The 18,654-nt window shown below is 38.6% G+C and overlaps 1 long non-coding RNA gene across 1 annotated transcript in view; it reads left to right on the top strand.

Annotated features, from left to right (window-relative positions):
• Nucleotides 1-18,654, top strand: part of LOC133759931 (uncharacterized) — a 53,395-nt gene that overhangs the window by 15,217 nt on the left and 19,524 nt on the right. The window lies entirely within an intron of this gene.

Raw genomic sequence — 18,654 nt, 5'->3', positions numbered from 1 at the left:
TAAATTGTTTGTTTCAAAAAATGGTGAGTAGAGATCTCCCAACCACTGTTCACTTCCCAACACATGGTGCTGACATAAAGATATATATACACACACACACACACACACACACATATATATATATATATGGAATAGAATATATATGTGGGATAGATATATATGGAAAAAATATATATATATGGACTAGACTATAGAGCCCAGAAATAAGTCTTTGCATGAATAGTGAAATGATTTTCAATAAATGTCAAGACTATTCAATGGGGGAAAGGGCAGCATTTCAACAAATAATGCTGTGAAATCGGATATTCACAGGCAAAAGAATGAAGTTGAACCTTACCTAAAACCATATATAAAAATTAACTCAAGGGATGGACATTTAGCCTAGTGGTTAAAATGCCAGTAAGATGACTGTGGAGTATGTAGGTTTGATAGCCATCTCTGGCTTCTGATTCCAGCTTCCTGATAATGCAGACCCTGAATCAAGTAATTGAGTTCCTGCCACCCTTTAGGGAGACCTGAATTGCCTTCTTGTCTCCCAGCTTCAGCTGTTGCAGACATTTGGGGAGCAAACCAAGTTGGGAGGTTGCTGTCCCTGTCACTCTGCTCCTCAAATAAATATTTTAAAAAATTCAAAATAGATCAAAGATAGAAATATAAGATCTAAAACTATACCTCTCTTAGAGTAAAACATGGTATAGAAACTTCATTACTTTGCATTTGACCATTTTTTTATATGATACCAATGGCACAGACAACAAACAGATAAATGTGGTTTCATGAAAATCAAATAATTTCATGCATTGAAAAGATAGTACCAATATAGTTAAAACCCACAGGACGGGAGGAGACATTTGTAAATCATATCTCTGATATAAGATTACTCTTCAGAATATAGAGGATTCTTCAATTTCAACAAACAACCAGATTCAAAAATTGACAAGAGACTTGAATAGTCATTCTTCAAAGAAAATATAGAAATAGCCAATAAACACGAAAAGATCAACATTCCTAATCACTAGAAAAGTTAAAATCAACACTTCAATCCTTGCAACTATTGGGATCACTAGTATTTTAAAAAATCAAAAAAGAACAAGTGTTGGTGAGTATGTAAAGTAATTGGAAATTTTGGGAACTCTTGGTGGAATGCAAAAGATTAGAGATAAAGTATAAAGTATGCAATCCCTCGAAAAATTTCCTTTTGAGGATATACCAAATAAAATTGAAAGTAAGGTCTCAAAGGGATACTTGTACACACAGGTTCATGGCAGCATTGCTCGCTACAACTAAAACATGAAAGCAACCTAAGTGTGCATTGATGGATTAATGGATAAGCAAAATGTGAGACCTACATAGAGTGGAATATTTTTTGGCCTAATAAAGAAGGAAATGCTGAGATATTCCACAACATTGATGAACTTTGAGACATTGTTACGTGCAATAAGCTAGTCACGAAAAAGACAAGTAATATATAATTCCACTTATATGAGGTAATTAGCATAGGTCAAAATTGTAGAGACATGAAGGAGAATGGTGGATGCTGGGCTGTGGAGATAGAGAAATGAGTTATTGTTTAATGAGCATAGCATTGCAGTTTTACATGATGAAAAGAATTAGGGAGATGGATGGTAGCTATGGTTGCACAACATTGGGAGTTTAATACCACTGAAGTGCACTTCAGAATGATGAAGATGGTATATTTGATGTTATATGTATTTTACTACAATACAATATTGTGGGGGAAAGGGAAATAGATTTGAATTGGCATTTTTGAAAAAAAGATATGCAAATGGACAATAAATACATGAAATATGTTCAGCATCATTAGTCATTAGGGAAATGCAAATCAAAGTCACACCAAGATATTCATTCGAATTCATTAGTATGATTAAAATAAAAAGGACAGGCAATGAAAAGTCTCAGAATGTGGAAAAATTTGAAGCCATATACATGGTGGGTGGGATTGTAAAATGGTACAGCCAGTATGAAAAATAGTGTGGTAAATTTTCCAAAATGTTTAATGTTGAATAACTGTATGACCCAGCAATTCTAATCCCAGGCATTTATCCAAGATAACTGAATATATATGATCATACAAAAACTTGTGCATGAATATTCATAGCAACATTATTCACAAAAACCTAATTGTAGAAACAACTCAAATGTCCATCAATCATTAAATGAAGACAAATTGTAGCATATTAATATAATGGAATCTTTCTCAGCCATAAAAACAATAAAATATTGATATGGACCACATTATGTATGAAATTTGGAAGCATTATGCTAAGTGAAACAAACCAGTCACAAATGGCCATGTATTGTATGATTCTATTTATAAGAAATGTCCAGAATAGACCAAGCTACAGAAACAATCCATACAAATCTACAGATTTGTGGTACCCAGGGGTTGAGATGGAGGGAATCAAAGCAGCTGCAATTGGGTGAAGGGTTTGGATAGCAGTGATGGTTGCTGAACTCTGAACTTCTAAAAAACACTGGATTGTACTCTTTATTTGTTTGAGAAACACATGTTTTGTCCTTTGTGTTTAATTAATGCTGAGTAATTAACTGCTTTATAAAACAATTTTGCTGTCACTTGAATTTTACTTGTATGAAGGTGAATTATAGTATATGAATTAATTTCAGTAGTATCTAAAAACACTGAAATCCAAAAATCACAGGCCTGAAAAAGCCCTCTGATTCAGTCTTATCACAGTTCAACAATCCTGAGATCTCTTCGCCAATGCCATCCAAGAATGAGAATTTCAAGAGTATTGTAAATGGGTCCATTTCCTACTCAACAATGTTTGCTTTAGCAAGGGGTAGGGACTACCTCCTCAAAGCAAGAACCTTGTATGGTAAATATTCTCTCTCAAGCTAAATGTAACAGAGAGACTTCAAGTAGTGCTCCAAATCCCTAAGTTCCATTGGGGTTTAAATGGTGAACATTTAGGTGTAATGTGAACTCAATTTAATCTGAACCCTGAAGCGATTTCTTCAGAAGTAACTCTATTTTGTGAGTAGAGTATACACCTGGTCTCTTTTTAATACGTGAGATTGTGATATACCTAATAAGAAAGTGAAGGAGGACCTACAGACAGAGCTATAGTCCATGTTAGGTGTGATAAACCCTGGCCTTTTTTCAATGCTGATGTTCAAGTAACATAGATCCTAGAAACCGTTTCAAAAACTTTGCTTGTTTAGGTTTGAGAAAAATTGCCATTCACTAAGAACAAGACTCCACTGAAATGTGAAGTTAGGTCCCTAGCTAAATCAATATATGTCATTGAACACATAATTCTAGCTTGAAATCACCTTCTCACTTTGTCTAGCACATTTTAACTACGTGACCAAATAAGTAACTTTCTCAAAGTAGTCTTCAAATAAACACCTATTATTCCAAATGGTGTGCCATCTGAACACTAATATTTAAAAATATTAGAAATATTTAAAAGTTGTGATTTTAATCATAAAGCAGTATTTCTCCTATTCTCCTAAAACACAAGTTATTATATTAGAGCCAGGAGAACCAGTACAATCTGATGAGCTATTAGCTCCAACAACAAAATGAAGACCCCTTGGCATATGAATATTGTGGGAGCAATAACAAAGACATTCAGGAAAAGTTTAGATCTATTGTATGCAAATGAAATATTTCGTAAAGTTTCAGCTAACATCTGCTTTCTCAATGCCAGCCAAAGAATGGTAATATGATTGAACCGTGTTTTCTAATCTCTTGGATTTTATATTGTTTAAATTTGTCACACCAGAATATTTTTTAGCAGATGACATTTCAATCTTTGTTTAAGATTTCATAGAGAAGTTTCTAGGAAAACTTGAAACTAAATTCTGCTTTAGAATTGATTCTTCATCTGTTTTCATGATTCAGAAATCACAGCTGGCTTCTGTAGAATAAGTGAGGAAATGATAGTAATGATGGTCAGTACTGCAAGAGGACCACTTATGATGTTTAATTTCTCACATAATCAGATGAGTTTGCACTTTAATAATTTCTATTATTCTATGTTGCAACCAGAGCTATCTAATCTATATTTTGTGTATTCCAATTTTTAATATTTCTATGTGTTTTCTCAGAAATTTGTAGTAAATTTTATCTTCAGTGGCCCCTTCTTGTTTCTCATTGCCCACACAACACCAGACAAGGTCAACTCTCAATAGAAGGAATCAGGCCCTCTCCATGCTTTCAGTCTTATTTTCCTCTAACTCTTGGTGCTCTTTCCCAATTAAGTTAATTTGAGAAGCATCAGAGGCTGATGATAGCTTAATATTTGCTAACATCAACAAACATCCACAAAAGTATCTCCTATCTACTAGGTGGAGAATATGCTTTCTCTAATGTTGTAACACACACACACACACACAAACATCCCTCACATAGAGGCCTGTCCATGGAAGATGAACTGTAATAACATCCTCATACTTTTAAATAAATCAACTCTTAATATTTTCCAGGGAATAGTTTTTTGAAATGTGAAATATAATAAACACTGTATAATAGTTTTCAAGGTCTACTGGCACTGATGAGTAAATACATAATTTTTGACTTACAAAGAACTAAATGTAGCTATATTTTATTTTAGGCAATCTGTTTATATAAAAGTAAGAAAGTCCAAAATGTAAAATAGATCAACTAGGATCTATGCAAGGATATCTATGCAAGGATAATTTGCAGGATTTTTTGAAAAAATTAAATCTGTTTATTTTATTTGAAAGAAAGACAGATAGTTATACAGATAGAGAAATCTTCCATCTACTGGTTCACTCCCCAGATGCCCATGACAGCCAGGGTTGGATCAGGCTGAAGCCAGGAGCCAAGCACTCCATCTGGATCTCTCAGGTGGGAGGCAGGGAACCAAATACTTAAGGCATCACTTCTGCCTCCCAGGATGACCATTAGCAGGATGCTAGAATCAGAAGTGGAGGTGGGACTCAAACCCAGGCACTCCAATATGAAATGAGAGCATCCCATTTTTTTTTAATTTAATGAATATAAATTTCCACAAAGTATAGTTTATGTATTACAAAGGCTTCTCCCCCAACAACTTCCCCCCCCACCCGCAACCCTCCCCTTTCCCACTTGCTCTCCCCTTCCATTCCCATCAAGATTCATTTTCAATTTTCTTTATATACAGAAAATTAGTTTAGTATATATAAAGATTTCAACAGTTTGCCCTCACATAGCAACACAAAGTGAAAAAATACTGTTGGATTACTAGTTATAGCATTAAATAACAGTGTACATCACATTAATGACAGAGATCCTGCATGATATTTTTTAAAAAAGATTGATTACTTTTCTATGTAATTTCCAATTTAACACCAAGGTTTTTTTTTTTTTCCATTTTCAATTATCTTTATATAGAGAAGATCGCTTCAGTATATACTAAGTAAAGAGCATCCCATTTTAATTGCTGTCCCAAACACCTGTACCCACAGGATTCTTTTATGATCTCATTTAAATGCCATTATTAATACTTAAATTTTAAAAACTTGTGCATTAGCTTTTGAGGTATATCTTTGTCATTTCAGCTATAGAGACTTATCTGAATTACTCCTGAAATAAATTTTTTTGACCGAGTGCCAAATTTAGGTTAAATTACTTTTTAAAATTTAGAAACATCATCTTTTAGTCTCTTGGCATATAGAGGATAGAGAAGAAATAAACATGAGTAACTACTATTTATTTAATACTTAATTTCTGCAGTCTACTCTTTGTTAAATGCTATCTCTCTCAGTCTCCTATCTTCAGAAAAAGTTGAGAGCTTCTCATCTTGCAGACCAGAAACAGAGTCTCATAGGAACCTGGTTATACAGCTACTACTGGAAAGAAGTGGAATATACTTCTGTATGACTCTAACATTCATGCTTTTTTTAGAAAATGTTTTTCAGGGCCGGCGCTGTGGCGCAGTGGGTTAAAGCCTGGCTTGAAGCGCCGGCATTCCATATGGGCGCCGGTTCTAGTCCTGGCGGCTCCTCTTCCAATCCAGCTCTCTGCTGTGGCCTAGAATAGCGGTAGAAAATTGCCCAAGTCCTTGGGCCCCTGCACCTGTATGGGAGACCTGGAAGAAACTCCTGGCTTCTAGCTTCGGATTGGCGCAGCTCCGGCCGTTGTGGCCATCTGGGGAGTGAACCAACGGATGGAAGACCTCTCTCTCTGTCTCTCTGTCTCTGTCTCTCTCTCTGCCTCTCCTCTCTCTGTGTAACTCTGACTTTTAAATAAATAAAATAAATCTTTAAAAATGTTTTTCAAGCATACAAATGCAACTTAAAATACCCTCAATTTTGGAAAGAAATAATCATAAAATTTTTAAATTCAAAGGGATAAATTTTTACATTTCAGCTATATTTTTCTTTTCTACATAGCTAGCTTCAAGGTAAAACAGTTTATGTACTTCTAAATTGTGGACTTAGTCTCTTGAAAAACACTGAAAATTTATCATGCATGAAAAAAACTATTCATTGTACCAGTTACAGCCTATTGGCATAGTATTTATGAGTGTAAACCATGCCAAATATAGGATCATTTTAGCCACTGAAGCCTGCCTTTATGTAAATAGATGACTGCTCTCATTGGTGCTATCCCCAGCAATACAGATGGCTATTTGTTGCCTGGTGCCAGCTCATAGAAAGATCTTAGAGTGTCACAGATTGGTTTGATGTTTGAGTTGGAACCAAACCAACTACCATATGATAGCTGCAGTCATCTATTTTGATTCTCGTTTGTCTTCATTAGCAGTCAACTCTGCTTTGGGGATTCAGCCTTCACACAAAGAGTAGGTCTTTAAAAGCATCTGGTTTCCCTTTTCTATATCACTGGCCATGGATATTTTATTAATTGCAGCTAGAGTTGGCATCAGTCACTGATTCAAAATAGTCTTCAAGTGCTGTCAGTGTAAATAATTCTTTGTTCTATTGTTTATGAAAGGGTCACAGTGTTCAAAATCCCTGTTCCATTATCATGTTGTATTTTATTTCATTTTTATATGGAGTGAGCATTGGGAATCTCAGAATGTGGTGAAAGATTTGCGCTAGCATTGTTCTTGCATAATTTCATTGATTATGAACGTTTCTTTCATCTACCCTGTCTATTCCTGAACTTCTGCATCTCTACAACTTAAATAATTTCACGTTTATGTTATTTCAGAACTTTCATACACCCCTATTCAAGTAATGCCCTTCACCCCCTTTTAATGATTATTGACTGCAGACCAAAGGGTTGGTCAAGCAACTGGAGACTATGGAATACCTGGTGAATCTTTTTTTTTTTTTTTTTTTTTTTTTGGACAGGCAGAGTTAGACAGTGAGTGAGAGAGAGACAGAGAGAAAGGTCTTGCTTTTCTGTTGGTTTACCCCCCAAGTGGCCACCATGTCCAGTGTGTTGTGGCTGGCGTGCTATGCCGATCCGAAGCCAGGATCCAGGTGTTTCCTCCTGGTCTCCCGTGAGGGTGCAGGGCCCAAGCACTTGGGCCATCCTCCACTGCACTCCTGGGCCACAGCAGAGAGCTGGACTGGAAGAGGAGCAACCGGGACAGAACTGGCGCCCTGACTGGGACTAGAACCTGGGGTGCCGGCGCCACAGGCGGAGGATTAGCCTAGTGAGCTGTGGCACCGGCCCCTGGTGAATCCTTATCTTGACCCACTCAACCTCCAGAGTGAGAGTAAATCACAGAAAATGCTGTTCAGACATGAAAGTTCTGAAGGGCGTAGATGTGGTATCTTATTCTGAATGAATCCAATATGCTACAGTATAGGATTCCACATTGTCCACCTTGACAGTAGCCCTAGATTGTGCTTCATAGCCTGCCAGATCTAAGAAACCCATGAGACACAAAGAATGACAGAACTTTTGATGACATAGCAAGTGTGTGAACTGTTGCCTTCTCTGATGCAAGGAACTTTATATTGGCCCTTGAGATGCAGTCACTAGTATTTTTCATTCCTTGTTTTATTCACTCATCCAACAAATATTTGTTGATTATCTGCTATGTGTCAGGAACTCTACTAGGAACTAAGAAAATAGCCATTAAGAAAAAAAATTAAACTACCTATGGAGTACTCACAATCATTTTCTTGTCATAATGATCATCTTTCCTATTTTTTTCCCCCACAAATCTTAATGGCACCAATGTTAATTGTTTGCTGTGGCAGGAACTGTGGTGGTTGTTTATATAATTATTTCCTCATCTTTATCATAGTCTTACATGATAGATACTAATATTCCCATTTTATAACTCAGAAAAGTGAATCAGATAAATAGTTGACCTCCTGAAGGCTAAGATTCTGTGGACCCTTCTCTGGCAGGATTCCCAACTCAGTGGGACTCAGCCATCCTACATTCTTATTTCTTCTGAGTTAGTGGAAAGCCTTCCTGGAAAGAGAGTTAAAGTTCTCGGCATGCATTATGTGGTACCTGGAGCAGTTCCAGCTCTTATTCATCTAGAACTGAGTTCCAACTACTTCCCTCTCTAGATTTTGGCGACCAGAAGTCCTTCCACAGAAACCCATCTTATTATTCTCTGTGTCTCTCCCTGAATTTTGTCCAATTGCCAACTCAGCATATTCAACTTGAATTTTCTTTTTTTCATAGCTCTTCTCACCTATTTATCAGTAGCTTTAAAGTAATTTGTTCTCACGTGTCTTTGCTTTTTCTAAAATGCATTTGGTGTTTGTCCATACAGGCTTTTTCAGTGTCATCTCTTGGATTAATTCCATACTTTCTTCCTGATAAATGTGTGTGCATTAAATAAGGAATTGTATTAGAAAGTTGTAGATGTCTACATCAAGTCTTGTCTCCACTATTTATGAATGATTAATATTGGGCAAGTTCTACAACTAGCACGTGGTTCAATTTCCTCATTTGCAAAAGGCAACAGTACTTACTTCATAGGATTGTAAAAACCAATAATAAAATACTTTACATAGTGACTAGAACTCAGCAAGATGGTAACAAATGTGAATGCGTCCTTATTGGGATTTTGTTGAGCATGTTAGTGGCTTCTATCAGACCAGGCCTGTAGAATGGCAAAGGCCTGGCAACAAACTGCCAAAGTTTTACTGTATCTATGGACTAGAGTAGAAGTTTAGGCAAACAAATAAGAAAAATCTTAGAGAGGGATTTAGTCAGGCACAACCAGGGAAATGGTTGGTTGAAGTATTAAGGCATTCCACAATTTGGGCAAGACACATTAATGAAGACTTGACAAAGATTTGTCAAAGGTTATGAAGACTCAGTTTTCACAGCTGATGTCAAGGACAAACTTCCAACCCTTCACAACTAACCAAAAAGTGTTATGAGAAGGAATTGCAGTATAGGCAAGTCATCAAGAGCTTGGGGATGGGCAGTTAGAAGCTGTACATTACCAAGGTAGAAGTGGGGCCTTGAGCCAGGGACAAATTGAGAACAAAGGGAATAACATGAAGCTCTGGGGTCTGGGGCAAGCGCAGTTCCAGGCCAGGCCTAGAGACTGAGTTAGCTGCTGAGGATTTGGATCCATATCCAGTGGGTCTCGGTGGGGCAAATATGGAGACCACCAGTCAGGCTGAGCTGTACCCAAGGCAAGGGGCTGTATAAGGCTAATATTTTATTAGTATATGTTAGATTTGTGAACTCAGAGTTCAGTCAGCTTTGTGTAAGTGAGTCTCTTGATGTGGTGCTTTATTTAACAGTATATTCCACTACTGCTGCAAAGCCTTGTAGAGATAATGGAAAATAGTCATGAAGGTGACTTTCATTTTTTTTAAAAGAAGTGTTTTAGATGTAAGGCATTGTTATTGTTATTTATAATCCCTTTTTCATGATAGTGATGAAATGCTACATTTAAATTCTTGTTTTTATTCATATGCTAACCTGGATAATATTTCCATTAATATAAATACAACTAGTTATTGAATAAGTATGGGTTGAACAATGTAATATGAAAAAGCAATTTTATTTTTGCCTCCCACTGTCACCTGAAAGGGTAATGAGTAGGATAAATGCTTTCCCTGCTGCTGGATGAAAGCTCAAGAGAACTTACTGAGAGAAAGTCCCACACTTGCTTTATGTTACAAAGCAAAGCTTGATTCAGAAATTAGAGCACTTAGTCTAAATCTCAGTTTTCACTTTAAAGGTAAGACTTCCTTATGCTCTCCGGCCCTCCAGCACTTTTATTCTGTTTGGCTTAAAGGTTAAGATGCCTGCATCCTGTATTGGAGAACCTGTCTGACATCAGGCTGTGGTTCCTGTGTTCAGCTTCTGTCTAACTTCAACTCTGGTCCTGCCCAGGACATTGTGGGCATTTGGGGAGTGAACTAGCAAATAGGAACTCTCTCTCTCTCTCTCTTTCTCTTCCCCCCATGAATATTTTTTAAAATAAAAACATGTAGCCTTTTTTTGTAACACATGTGTTAAACATCTGAAAAACCAACAGAATCCCAGTGGTATGTTGACTTGTGCTTCTATGAAATACACCATCCAAATTCAACCTGTGTTAATATATTCCTCATCTATTGCTGTGTAAACAATTTCCTCAAAATTGCCAACTGATATCTGAAGAAAATGAGATGAGCAGGTGAAAGAGATATCTATGTTCCCATGTTCATTACAGCACAATTCACAGTATCCAAGGTATAGAATCAATATAAATGTCAGTAGTTGGATGAGTGCATAAAGAAAATATTGTAGGGGTGGATGTTATAGTACAGGATGCTAAGCCACTGCTTGAGATGTATCCCATGTCAGAGTGACTGGTTCAAGTCCCAACTTCTCTGCTTCCTGTCCAGTTTCCTGCTGATGCACCCAGGAGATAACAAATGATGTTATGAATGTGTGAGTTCATGCCACCCATGTAGGAGACCCAGATGGAGTTTCTGGCTCCTGGCTTGAGCATGGCCCAAACCCAGCTAATGTGGCATTGGACAGTGAAACCAACAGATGGGAAGATATCTCTGTCTCTCCCCATCTTTCTTTTATGCCACTCTACCTTTCAAATAAATCTCCTTTAAAAGAAATAAAATGTGGTATATATAAAGAATGGAATATTGTTTCCCCCATACAGAAGGATAAAATCCTGAAATTTGCAGCCAAATGGATGGAATTAGAGATGCACTAAGTGAAATAAGCCAGGCACAGAGGATAAATACTATGTATTCTTTCTCATATTTAGTAGTTAAAATAGTTGATTGAACTTAGAATAGTTATTAATAGTGTCTGGGAGGAATGGGGAGAGAAGCAGGAGAGAGAGAGAGTTTGGATAACAGGTACCAAAACACAGTTAGATAGATAACAGGTTCTGGTGTTTCACAGCACAGTGGGGTGACTATAGTTCACAGTAAGAATTTATGTTCTGTGTAAAGAACTGGAGGAGAGGAGCTAACAGGCTTCAAACAGAGGTAAGAAAATGGGAAAGGCTTGTTGCATGATTTGATGGGTTTCCTCTGTGTATAGGTATTGAAATGCTGTAACATACCCCATAAGAATGCATGACTATTTCATGTTAATCAAAAGTTTTTAAGAAGTAGAGTAAGTTTTTAAAAATTAAAAGCAAACTTTCTCTCTCTCTCTCATTGTCCACTCTGCCTGTCAAAAAAAAAAAAATTAAAAGCAAAAACTTACCAGTTACAACAATAAACATTTGTTGCCTCTCAGTTTCTGTGGGTCAGGAATCTGTTAGAGGTGTAGGCAGCTGGTTGTGGTTCAAGTTTCTCACGGGGCTTTCAGTCCAGGTTTCTGCCAGGGCTGGAGGATCTCCAGGGCTGCCCTCCATGGTGACTGGCAGGAGCTCAATGCTTCCTCATGTGGGCCTCTCCACAAGGCTGCTCATGACATGGCTCCCCCCAGAGTAGGGTCAAAGAAAGCATATTCTCAAGGCAAAAGTTGCAGTAGTTTTGCACACCAATCTGATAAGTGAATATTGATACTTCTAGTAGACTTAATCATCATAGGTTAGCCATTAAAACTATGCTACAGTCAAGGGCAGGGGTCTTTAGCTTTTGCTCTTGGACGAGGAAAGCCAAAGGATTTATGGATGTACTCTGAAAATGACATGCAAACTGAGGAAGGTAGTTTTAACCTCCTTGTTTCAGTTGTTTGACTTTATTGTATTTTAAAGTAATCTTGCCCCCCAAAAATGAAGACTTAAGTAATGTTAACTATATGAAGATGGTAGGGGTTTTGCTTCGTACTTCTGCATGCAGAGATCCAGGTTTCCCAGCACCATTTGTTGAAGAGACTGACTTTGCTCCAGGGGTTGCTTTTAGCTCCTTTTTCAAAGATAAGTTGGTTGTAGATATGTGGATTGATTTCTGTTCTGTTCCATTGGTCTATGTGTCTATTTTTCCCCCAATACAAGGCTGTTTGATTATTATTGCCCTACAGTAAGCCTTGAAATTAGGTGCTGTGATGCCTCCAGCTTTGTATTTGTTGTCTAAGATTGCTTTGGTTATTCAAGGTCTCTCATATACAATTTCAGCATCATCTTTTCTAGATCTGAGAAGAATGTCCTTGCTATTTTGATTGGGATTGCATTGAATCTGTAAACTGCTTTCAGTAGTATGGGCATTTTGATGATACTGACTCTTCCAATCCGTGAACATGGAAGATATTTCCATTTTTGTGTCTTCTTCTATTTATTTCTTTAATGTTTTAGTTTTTTAACTTTTATTTAACAAATATAAATTTCCAAAGTACAGCTTATGGATTACAGTGGCTTCCCCCCCCCCCAACTTCCCTCCCACCCGCAACACTCCCATCTCCCATCTCCCGCTCACTCTCCCATTCCATTCACATCAAGATTCATTTTCTTTCTTTCTTTTTTTTTTTGACAGGCAGAGTGGACAGTGAGAGAGAGAGAGAGAGAAAGGTTTTCCTTTTCTGTTGGTTCACCCCTAATGGCTGCTGCGGCCGGCACGCTGTGGCCGGCACACCGCGCTGATCTGAAGCCAGAAGCCAGATGCTTTTCCTGGTCTCCCATGCAGGTGCAGGGCCCAAGCAATTGGGCCATCCTCCACTGCACTCCCAGGCCACAGCAGAGAGCTGGCCTGGAAGAGGGGCAACCGGGACAGAATCTGGCGCCCGACTGGGACTAGAACCTGGTGTGCTGGTGCCGCAGGCGGAGAATTAGCCTATTGAGCCGCAGTGCCGGCATCAAGATTCAATTTCAATTATCTTTATATACAGAAGATCAATTTAGTATGTATTAAGTAAAGATTTCAACAGTTTGCACCCACACAGAAACACAAAGTGTAAAGTACTGTCTGAGTACTACTTACAGCATTAATTCACATTGAACAACACATTAAGGACAGAGATCCTACATGAGGAGTAAGTGCACAGTGACTCCCGTTGGTGACTTAACACATTGACACTCTAGTTTATGGCATCAGTAATCGCCCTAGGCTCTTGTCATGAGTTGCCAAGCTATGGAAGCCTTTTGAGTTCGCCGACTCCAATCTTATTTAGACAAGGTCATAGTCAAAGTGGAAGTTCTCTCCTCCCTTCAGAGAAAGGTGCCTCCTTCTTTGATGGCCCATTCTTTCCACTGGGATCTCAATTGCAGAGATCTTTCATTTAGTTGTTTGTTTTTTTTTTTTTGTTTTGTTTTTTTGTAATTTTGTTTTTGCCAGAGTGTCTTGGCTTTCCATGCCTAAAATATGCTCAGGGGCTCTTCAGCCATATCTGAATGCCTTAAGGGCTGATTCTGAGGCCAGAGTGCTGTTTAAGAAATCTGCCATTCTATGAGTCTGCTGTATATCCTGCTTCCCATGTTGGATCATTCTCTCCCTTTTTTATTCTATCAGTTAGTATTAGCAGACACTAGTCTTGTTTATGAGATCTCTTTGACTCTTAATCCTATCATTATGATCAATTGTGAACCGAAATTGATCACTTTGACTAGTGAGATGGCATTGTACATGCCACCTTGATGGGATTGAATTGGAAACCCCTGGCACATTTCTAATTCTACCATTTGGGGCAACTCAGATTGAGAATCTTCTCCCTCTCTTATTCCTACTTTTATATTTAACAGGGATCACTTTTCAGTTAACTTTAAACACCTAAGAATTGTGTGTTAATTAAAGAGTTCAACCCAACGGCAAAGGAAGACCTTTCTCTCTGTCTCTCTGTCCACTCTCCCTGTCGAAAAAAAAAATTCAACCAATAGTATTAAGTAGAACAAAAAAAATACTAAAAAGTTTAAAGTATTTTGTTGTTCATCAACAGTCAAGACAAGGGCTGATCAAGTCATTGTTTCTCATAGTGCCCATTTCACTTCAACAGGTTTCCTTTTTGGTGCTTGGTTAGTTGTCACCAATCAGGGAGAACATATGATATTTGTCCCTTTGGGACTGGCTTATTTCACTTAGCATGATGTTTTCCAGATTCTCCATTTGTTATAAATGACCGGATTTCATTGTTTTTTACTGCTGTATAGTATTCTATGGAGTACATATCCTGTAATTTCTTTATCCAGTCTACTGTTGATGGGCATTTAGGTTGATTCCAGGTCTTAGCTATTATGAATTGAGCTGCAATAAACATTAAGGTGTAGACAGCTTTTTTGTTTGCCAATTTAATTTCCTTTGGGTAAATTCCAAGGAGTGGGATGGCTGGGTTGTATGGTAGGGTTATATTCAGGTTTCTGAGGAATCTCCAGACTGATTCCCACCAACAGTGGAAGTTTGCATTCCCACCAACAGTGGGTTAGTGTCCCTTTTTCCTCACATCCTCACAAGCATCTGTTGTTGGTAGATTTCTGCATGTGAGCCATTCTAACGGGGTGAGGTGAAACCTCATTGTGGTTTTGATTTGCATTTCCCTGATTGCTAGTGATCCTGAACATTTTTCATGTGTCTGTTGGCCATTTGGATTTCCTCTTTTTTTTTTTTTTGACAGGCAGAGTGGACAGTGAGAGAGACAGAGAGAAAGGTCTTCCTTTATGTTGGTTCACCCTCCAATGGCCACTGCGGCCAGCGCACTGCTACTGGCGCACCGTGCTGATCCGAAGCCTGGAGCCAGGTGCTTCTCCTGGTCTCCCATGCAGGTGCAGGGCTCAAGGACCTGGGCCATCCTCCACTGCATTCCCGGGCCACAGCATAGAGCTGGACTGGAAGAGGAGCAATTGGGACGGAATCTGGTGCCCCTACCGGGACTAGTACCTGATGTTCCGGCGCCGCAGGCAGAGGATTAGCCTATTGAGCCGTGGCGCCGGCCTGGATTTCCTCTTTTTAAAAGTGGCTATTGAGGTCCTTGGCCCATCTCTTAAATGGGTTATTTGTTTTGTTTTTGTGGAGTTTCTTGATTTTGTAGATTCTGGTTATTAAAACTTTATCTGTTGCATAGTTTGCAAATATTTTTTCCCATTCTGTCAGTTGCCTCTTCACTTTCCTGACTGTTTCTTTTGCAGTACAGAAACTTCTCAGTTTGATGGCTTTGACTGCCTGTGTCTCTAGGGTCTTTTCTAAGAAGTCTTTGCCTATGCCTATATCTTGCAGGGTTTCTCTGATGTTCTCTAATAATTTGATGGTGTTGGGTCATAGATTTAGATCTTTATTCCATGTTGAGTGGATTTTTGTGTAAGGTGTAAGGTAGGGGTCTTGCTTCATTCTTCTGCACGTGGTAATCCAGTTTTCCCAGCACTATTTATTGAATAGACTGTCCTTACTCCAGGAATTGGTTTTAGATCCTTGATCAAATGTAAGTTGGCTGCAGATGTTTGGGTTGATTTCTGGTGTTTCTATTCTATTCCATTGGTCTATCCATCTGTTTCTATACCAGTACCATGCTGTTTTCATTACAACTGCCTTGTAGTATGTCCTGAATTCTGGTATTGTGATGCCTCTGGCTTTGTTTTTGTTGTACAAGATTGCTTTAGCTATTCGAGGTCACCTGTGTCTCCTAATGAATTTCAGTATCATTTGTTTCCAGATTTGAGAAGAATGTCTTTGATATTTTGATTGGTATCACATTGCATCTATAAATTGCTTTTGGGAGAATGGACATTTTTTTTTTTTTTTGACAGGCAGAGTGGATAGTGAGAGAGAGACAGAGAGAAAGGTCTTCCTTTTTTGCTGTTGGTTCACCCTCCAGTGGCCGCTGCGGCCAGCACATCATGCTGATCCAAAGCAAGGAGCCAGGCGCTTCTCCTGGTCTCCCATGGGGTGCAGGACCCAAGCACTTGGGCCATCCTCCACTGCACTCCCGGGCCATAACAGAGAGCTGGCCTGGAAGAGGGGCAACCGGGATAGAATCCAGCGCCCCAACTGGGACTAGAACCTGGTGTGCTGGTGCCGCAAGGCAGAGGATTAGCCTGTTAAGCCACGGCAAAGAGGGATAGTTTGAGTTCTTCCTTCCCAATTTGTACCCGTTTAATTTGTTTTTCTTGCCTAATGGCTCTGGCTAAAACTTCCAGAACTATATTGAATAGCAGTGGTAAGAGTGGGCATCCCTGTCTGGTAACATATCTCAGTGGAAATGCTTCCAACTTTTCCCCATCTTTAATGTTTTATAATTCTCATCGTAAAGTTCTTTGTCCTTTCACTTTCAGTTTGCATGTATCTTTGTTGTTGAGGTGTGTATCTTGTAGGCAGCAAATAGATGAGTTTTATTTTTTAATCCATTCAGCCACTTTGTATCTTTTAACTTGAGAGCTTAGGTTTTACATTTAAGGCTATTTTTGATAAGTAATGTATATGCCCTGTCATTTTCCATAAATATTCCTATTGTTTACTTTGGATTTCCTTTATACTTTTATTGGGAGACTTTCTGCCTTCACATTCTTTCATAATGATGACTATATTTCTGGGTTTCTGTGTGTAGTGCATTCTTAAGCATCATTTGTAAGGCTGAGCAAGTGTTTACAAATTCTTTCAATTTCTGTTAAGGTCTTTATTTCCCCTTCATTAATAAATGAGAGTTTTACAGGATACAGTATTCTGGGTTGACAATTTTTTTTCTCTTAAGGTTTGGACTGTATCTCACCATTCTTTCTTACCCTGTAGGATTTCTAATGAGAAGTCATCTGTTAGTCTAATTGGAGATCCACTGAAAGTAGTCTGGCATTTCTCTCTTGTGCATTTTAGAATCTAGTCTTTGTTTTACTGCTGAAAATTTGACTACAATGTGTTGTGGTGAAGATCTTTTCTGGTCATGTCTATTAAGAGTTCTGTGTGCTTCCTGTACTTAAACATCCCTCTCTTTCTCCAAGTTGTGGAAGTTTTCTTTAATTAATTCACTAACTAGGGCTTCTAATGCATTCTGTCTTTCCATGCCTTCAGAAACTCCTAAGACCCATTTGTTGGGTCTTTTTATAGTACCACATGCATCTCCAATGGTGTTTTTAATTTTTCTACTTTCTCCTTTTTTTCTTATCTGACTGAAAAAATTTCCCAAGATTTTTCTTCTAGCTTGGATATTCTTTCTTCTGCCTCACCAAGTCTGCTATTAAGGCTTTCCACCATATTTCTTATTCAATCTATTTAATTCTTCATTTCTTTTTTTTTTTTAAGATTTATTTTATTTATTTGAAAGACAGAGTTACAGAGAGAGGTAGAAACAGAGAGGAAGGTCTTCCATCTGCTGGTTCACTCCCTAGATGGCCGCAAGGGCCAAAGCTGTGCTTATCTGAAGCCAGGAGCTTCTTCCAGGTCTCCTTTGTGGGTGCAGGGGCCCAAAGACTTGGGCCATCTTCTACTGCTTTCCCATGCCATAGCAGAGAGCTGGATTGGAAGAGAAGCAGCTGGGACTAGAACTGACACCCATATGGGATGTTGCTGCTTCAGGCCAGGGCTTTAACCTGCTGCACCACCACACCAGCCCTTGAATTCTTCATTTCTATTATTTCCTTTTGATTTATCTTTAAAGTCTCAATTTCATGGGAAAAAATTTTATTCATGTAATCTATGGATTTCTTTAGTTCTTGGATTTGCTTCTGAGTTCTATTCCAGGCATTTCATCAATCTCTTCATCTTCACATCTAATATTGAGATGTTGTTATGTTCCTTTTGAGAGAGTCATGTTGTCTTCCTTATTCTTGTTTCTTGAATTTCTGTGTTGATTTTTAGGCTTTGTGGAGATAATTATTGCTTTTTCCCCTTTGATGGCTTTTATCATTGGACTATTCCTCTGTGGCTTAGTGGAATGTCTGCTCTTCCAGTGAATAGCCAGAGGTGTGTGCTGAGTGTGGCCAGGGATCTCTGCTTAGTGCTCCAGCATGGGTGAATATTGAGCATGATACCCATGTTGTGCACGGTAGAACTCCTCTTTTTTTTTTTTTAATCAGAAGAGAGGGTTTGATCCACTCTGTTGGCATAGTCACACCATCACTTTCTCTATTCCAAAATGATCAATGCCTGAGTGTAACTCACAGTGTGTGCAATACTCACCCACTCTCCCGTAAGAACCACACAAAGGATCTATGTAATCTTCAGTATGGGCACAGATCCCATTGCAATCAGGGAGCTCTGAAGGTGTGGAGCCACTTACAGTGATTGCCTAGACCCAGCTACACCCTGCGCTCTTTCCTGAAGTCATAGTGTTCCCACAGTCTCAGCACACAGGCTCCCACAGTCATGGGGTGCAGAGGATCCACTCTACCCTGCTAGTCCGGACTGTCCACAGAGACAGAGAGTCTCCCAGAGCCAGCTGCCTGTGGGTGT

Source organism: Lepus europaeus, chromosome 5, assembly GCF_033115175.1.
Source record: "Lepus europaeus isolate LE1 chromosome 5, mLepTim1.pri, whole genome shotgun sequence".
NCBI classification, from domain to species: domain Eukaryota; kingdom Metazoa; phylum Chordata; class Mammalia; order Lagomorpha; family Leporidae; genus Lepus; species Lepus europaeus.
Note: the sequence above shows the minus strand (reverse complement) of the source record. Positions and strands in the feature narration are given on the sequence as shown.